This window comes from Bos indicus x Bos taurus, chromosome 4 (assembly GCF_003369695.1).
Source record: "Bos indicus x Bos taurus breed Angus x Brahman F1 hybrid chromosome 4, Bos_hybrid_MaternalHap_v2.0, whole genome shotgun sequence".
NCBI classification, from domain to species: Eukaryota; Metazoa; Chordata; class Mammalia; order Artiodactyla; family Bovidae; genus Bos; species Bos indicus x Bos taurus.
This window is the reverse complement of record NC_040079.1, coordinates 13,418,036-13,424,813: the sequence shown is the minus strand read 5'-3', so window position 1 is coordinate 13,424,813 and position 6,778 is coordinate 13,418,036. Positions and strand designations below refer to the sequence as shown.

Below are 6,778 nucleotides of genomic sequence, written 5' to 3'. Positions count from 1 at the left end.
TCTATTGTTTCCCTCTATTTCTTTGCATTGACCACTGAGGAAGGCTTGTTTATCTCTCCTTGCTATTCTTTGGAACTCTGCATTCAGATGGATATATCTTTCCTTTTCTCCTTTGCTTTTTGCTTCTTTTCTTTTCACAGCTACTTGCAAGTCCTCCTCAGAGAGCCATTTTGCTTTTTTGCATTTCTTTTTCTTGGGGATGGTCTTGATCCCTGTCTCCTGTACAATGTCATGAACCTCCATCCATAGTTCTTCAGGCTGTCTGCCTATCAGATCTAATCCCTTGAATCTGTTTGTCATATGTATACATATGTCATAGGTATGGCCTATGGCCAATTCATGTTGATGTATGGAGAAACCATCACAATATTGTAATTATCTAATTAAAAGTCTAATTAAATTAGACTTTAATTTAAAAGTTTAATTAGAAATTAAAATTTAAAAAAATCAATTGAAGATATATGTTTGGATCTGTGTCTGAATTTTCTATTTTATTGGTCTGCATGTTCCTTTATCTGCATGATGTTATGTCAATAGCATTCTGTCTTGATTGTGTGTGTTTAGTCACCAAGTCATGTCCGATTCTTTTTTGTGATCCCGTGGACTGTAGCCTGCCAAGCCCTTCTGTCCATGGGATTTTCTAGGCAAGAATACTGGGGTGGGTTGCCGCTCCTTCTCCAGGGGATCTTCCCAACCCAGGGACTGAACCTATGTTTCCTGCATTGACAGGGAGGTTTTTTAACACTGAGCCACCAGGGAAGCCCTCTGTCTTGATCACTGTAGCTTTATAGTAAGTCTTTTAATGCATACTGTGAGGCCTCCAGCTTTGTTACTTTTTAAAAAAATTTATTGGGTATTCTAGGTCCTTCATATTTTCATAGAAGCCTTAAAGTCACCTTTATGATGTTTTCTTAAAAAGCCTCCTGGGATTTGATTGAAATTGTATTGAGTCTATATACTAATATGGAGAGAATTGAAATTCTAACACAGTTGCAGTTGCATGTTCTATTATGAAAATAGAATATTCACTTATTTAGATTCTCTTTAATTTCAGCAATGTTTTATAATTTTAAGTATACATGCCATGCACATAGTTTGTTTAATGTGTTCTATCGTTTTTCATGTTTTTGGATATTATTGTTACATATTTTTAAATTTCCACTTGCAATTTCATTTGCAATTCATTGCAAGTTTAGAGCAATGCAAGAAATTTTTGTATATTGAGCTTTTATCCTGTGACCTTGATAATCCTTTATTAGTTCTAGTTACTTTTTTGTGGACTTCTTAGGATTTTCTACAAATAGAATTATGTCTGTAAATAAACAACTTTGTTCATTTCCTAACTGTATGCTTTCCATTGCATTTTCTTTCTGTATTGTATTAGTTAGCACTTCCAGTATGAAGTTGAGTAGAAGTGATGAGAACAGATATCTCTGTCATGTTCCCTGTCTTTGAAGAAGGCGTTGTCTCTTATCAGGCTTCATATTAGCACTATGATTTTGTTAGATGCTACTTTCAGTTTGAGGAAGGTTCCTTTAGTTCCTAGTTGAATGAGAGTTTTAATCAAAGGTTGTTCTTTTTTGGTAAATAGCTTTTCTGCCTCTATTGAAGTGGTCATGTAGTTTTCCTCTTTATTTCTGTTAACATAGTGATTTATATTGATTAATCTCCTATTATAAACCAACCTGGCATTTCTGGAATAAAATCATCGCTTTGTTATGCTGTATTGTTTTCTTTACATATTGCTTGATTTGAATTTTTAATATTTTTATTAAGGAAATTTTCTTCTATGTTCCTGAGGAATATTGCTTTGTAGGTTTATTTTCCTGTGATGCCTTTAGTATCAAAATAATTCTGGCTTGATAAGAAGAATGGGGCACTGTTCTCTTTTCCTCATTTTTGCTAGAAGATTTTGTGTTGGGTTCATGTTACTTCTTCCATAAATGTTTGATAGAATTCACCAGCAAACCCATCTGAACTTGTAGTTGTCTGTGTGGGAAGGTTTTTAAGTAGGAATTCATTTATTTAACAAATTGTGGGATCGGTTATTCAATTTCATTTTAGTTAGTTATAGTAATTTTTATTAAAAGAAAAGATTTTCCATGGATTACCAACTGATTTCTCTTTTGAGATATTTTTGTTGCCTTCAATTTAAAATTAAAATGAAATTTTGATTATCCCTTCGGTTGGTTGTGGATCAGGAAATCAACAACTCACATATCATAGTGGTGTGAAAAACAATCCAGAATCTATAGAGTGTAACTTGGTCCCAATAGAAAGCAATAGTTCAAATATATCTAACTTTTGAACTAAAAATTCCAGCTCAATGGATTTGCTCCATATACAAAAATTTGTATTGACTTATAAATGTGGGACTCCTTATAACATCAATTCTCATTAAAAAAAAAAAAAGAAAGAAAACAGAAACCCATTAATAGGGGACTTGCCAATAAGGACATGTATAAAATGAAAGCTATGTAAACACGGTATGGCAACATGTGTTGATATGGAAGAGAGTCTTTTGAATGTTGTTAAGTGAGAGAGTAATGGATGCAAAGACTCGGACATTACTGAGCGACTGAACACAACATCAAAAGTAGTAAAACAGATTTTCACAGAATTTTCTTCCAAAGGAAATGTAGATGCCTGCTTAGGAAATTTTTATGAGATTATATGGCAACTGGGTTGGGATCAAACAGTTTGAGGAATGGAAGGAATATTATTCTCAAATTATACTGTTCCATACCAGTTGACACTCTTGGATTTAACAGGTGTGTTTAAACTTGAATCCAAAAATCTACATGAATGTTTTGTAAGTCTCACATGTGTGTCTCAATTCAGCACTAAGCAGATTTTCATTTTAAATTTTGTCCATCGTTCCAGGTTGTAAACAAAACTGCCTCCATTAGGCTGTCCTTAAGCTCTTCCTACATAGAAGTGCCCAGCTGGTGATTAGGAACATGCCATGGAGATAAGTGTCTGCCAGCACCTTGCTTGAGTGCTAATAGGTGCACAGGTATGAGAATAGTGGACACCTGAGACAGTAGAGGAGAACAGAGTTAGATTTAGGCGTGGAACTTCTTCATGGGATTTTCAAGGGTCTACAGGGTTATTATCAGGAGCCTCTGTGTAATGAGCCAAGGAGAAATAAGGCTTTGAGGAGGTGGGGTTCACTGAAGTTAAGATCCAAATGCAGGCTTTCCTTAAACTTTGGGGTATATTGTTGAGTCAGTCATTGGAGCTTCCTATAGCTGGATTAGGAGGGAGCAGATTTTGACTCCAATTATCTAAGAGAATCCTGAGAAGAGATTAGGACAAAGAGCAGAAGGGGTGACCTACTCAGAGTCTGAGACATCGTCTGGGAACCTAGACTTATGGCCTTTTTGAAGGCAGCCTTGGTACTGAGAAGCCTCTGGTGAGCTTTTAGGTTTTCCACTGAACGAAAAGCTGAAAAAATTCTGAAATATAATTGCTCAGGGATGGGAAGAACTAAAAGTTTGTTCTGCTTTCCCCAGACTGGATACCCTAAGCTTGGTCTAATTAAGAGCAGGGTCCTCAGTGACTAAGTCCCCTTGGGAAGGAGGGAGGTGGGAGAGCAAAATGAAAGAGAGAGATAGACCCTTAGCTCCCCACAACACTGTTATTTCTGGACATTTTCCCTAACTCCTCCCTGAGGACAGTTTCCTTCTTCACCATGCATGGAAGCAGCACCAAGAAGCTCTGACCCTGTGTTCAGCTCAGCAGTAGCCAGACAGGAGTAGCCCTGCCCAAGCCCCAGAGAGCACGTGCATTAAGGTGAGTGTCTTCTCAGGGTTCCCCTGTACAAAGGAAAGTGTGGGAGAGGATGAGGATGGGGAGTTCTGGCTTGGCTGCCTTCTAGAGGAGGACGCCTAGAGTCTGGAGGCTGGGCCGGGGAGCAGCTGCAGAGCAGAGAGCAGAGGCAGCTCTTCTCTGACCCGGTGCTCCTGCAGGCGCAGCTCCTGATGTTGATCAGCAGGCGCCTCTCTCGTGTTTCTTCATCTAGTGGAGGTTACGGAAAACTGGGGAGAAGCAGACCCCTGAGATCTCCCAATGGTTCTGTCTTTGAAGCCTGGATTCCCATCAGTGAAAGATTTCCAGAGGTATTGGGAAAGTCTCAGGAGGGGATGAGAGGAAGGGAAAAAGGTAATGTGAAGAACAAAGGCAATCCGAGACCAGTAGGATCTCAGAGCTGCGGCCTTACTACCCTGGCCAGGACCATGTGGTATTCAGTCATAAAGACTGTGCCTATTCACTCATCATTCGTCAAATTTTTCAGCATTTATTTGGCTCCAGAATGTTTATATATATATATATGTGTGTGTGTCTATAATATATGGACATGAGTCTCAGTGAACTCCGGGAGTTGGTGATGGACAGGGAGGCCTGGCGTGCTGCGATTCATGGGGGTCACAAAAAGTCGGACACAACTGAGCGACTGATCTGATCTGATCTGATCTATAATATATACAGAGGACATTTCTTGCCTCTTTGGAGTTTACATTCCAGTATCATAGTTCAACAAAATAAATGAATTTCCTCTCCTGCTTCCTTGTTTCATTTTTTATCGCATGATGGATGAACTATTTTATATACTTGTTTATGGAATAGCTTCCTTTCTCTCCTTGAACATAAGCACCACACAGGGATTTTTAGTCTGCTGTGTTCACTGCAGCGTTTGTTTAATGTTAAATGAAGAAGTGAAGTAAGAAATTGAATGTATGACATAATGTCAGATAGTAATAAGCGCTATGAAGAAAGCTAACTGTCAGGAATGAACAGGTCTTTCAGGTTTGGGGAAGGTGAATGGAAAGAGTCCTCTGAGGAGATGAAATTAGCATGGTGGGATAGACAAAGTGGGGGGCAGTCATGCAGGCAACCTGAGTACTGAGCACCTTGGACCTAAACTTGTGGAAGTCAGGTACCATCTTTCTTTCCTGGCAAGACTTTTGTGGGATGGGGAGGGGGGATGGTGTAAGAGAAGATTGAATCTGCAAAGGGAAATCATCCAAAGCTCCAGAGTTTCCATTTGGAGTACTACCTGATTTGTAACACAGAGATCTTAAAATCTGGGGAAAGCAGAGATGGTGCTCTGGGACCCTCTGCCTCTCTTCTGCTGAACCCTAGGGGATCTCTGTAATACCCATCAGGGTGAAGGGTGGGATAAAATTCACTCTTTTGAACATTCTCTGGAATGTCACTATATCATCTGCTACAGGTAAGCTAAGAGGAAAGAACAAACCCTGGATCTAAGGGACTGACTCAGCATCAAAAAGGGCCAATTTTTAAGGTCTTAACCTGTGAAAATGCACATCTAGTGGGGAAAAAGGACAAGAGAGGTGTTCTTCACACAAGTGGAGAGGATGCTATCTTCATCCATTCCAGGCAGTGAACTTCAGCTGGACCGGAGGAGACAACATTTAGATCTGACTTTGTGCAGAACATCCTTATAGGGGCACTTCACCTGGTTCCCAGGTTGGAAATGGTTCCTCATTCTAGGCTGTCCTTCTCTCTTGTGAGCAAGACCTGTGGAGCAGGTTTCTTTTCTTTTGATCTCTAGGTTTCCCAAGGAGCAGAAACAAGGACTGAAATATGAGCAATCACTCAAGTGCCACGGAATTCTGCCTTTTAGGGTTCCCTGGGTCCCAAGAACTACATCACATTCTTTTTGCTATATTCTTTCTCTTCTACTCAGTGACAATAATGGGGAACACCATCATCATTGTGATTATCTGTGTTGATAAACATCTACATTCCCCAATGTATTTCTTCCTTGGTCATCTCTCTGCCGTGGAAATGCTGGCAACATCTATAATCGTCCCCATGATGCTCTGGGGGCTGCTGCTCCATGAGATGCAGACAGTATCTCTGACTGCATGTGTCACCCAGCTCTTCCTGTACCTTGCTCTGGGGACCACAGAGTTTGCACTGTTGGAGTGATGGCTGTGGACCGTTACGTGGCTGTCTGTAACCCTTTGAGGTACAATACCATTATGAACAGCCACACCTGCATCTCGGTGGTGATTGGGTCATGGGTGTTTGGGTTCCTTTCCGAAATCTGGCCAGTCTATGCCACATTTCCAGTTTACCTTCTGCAAATCAAACATGTTAGACCATTTTTATTGTGACTGAGGTCAGTTGCTCAAACTATCATGTGATGACACTCTTTTCACAGAGTTTGTTCTGTTTTTAATGGCTGTTTTCATTGTCATTGGTTCACTGGTTCCAACAATTGTCTCCTACATCTACATCACCTCCACCATCCTCAAGATGCCCACTGCCTCCGGCCGCAGGAAAGCCTTCTCTACGTGTGCCTCCCACCTCACCTTTGTTGTCATCGGCTATGGCAGCTGCTTGTTCCTCTATGTGAAACCCAAGCAAACGCAGGCAGCTGAGTACAATAAGATAGTCTCCCTGTTGATTATTGTGTTAACTCCTTTGCTGAACCCCTTCATCTTCACTCTCCGGAATGACAAAGTCAAAGAGGCCCTTCGAGATGGAGTGAAACGCTGCTGTCAACTCCTCAAGGATTAACTCTTCTCTCAATTTAGATGGTATGATCTTGACTTTAGATGAGTCAGTTATCTAGAAAATGCTACTCTTACATTGTCTCCATTACAAAAATAAAATAGAATCTACAACTCCTGATCAGGTTCTAGAAGTAGACAAGGCATGTAAAAATGAGATCTGGGCTCTACTCACTAGAAACTCACAGTGTCTGCTTCTAATTGCTTCCCCTGTGAACTCAGGAAAGTATATT

The 6,778-nt window shown here is 40.3% G+C and overlaps 1 pseudogene; it reads left to right on the top strand.

The window, feature by feature from the left end:
* Positions 1-5,622: 5,622 nt before the first annotated feature.
* Positions 5,623-6,552, top strand: LOC113891836 (annotated as a pseudogene).
* Positions 6,553-6,778: the final 226 nt, after the last annotated feature.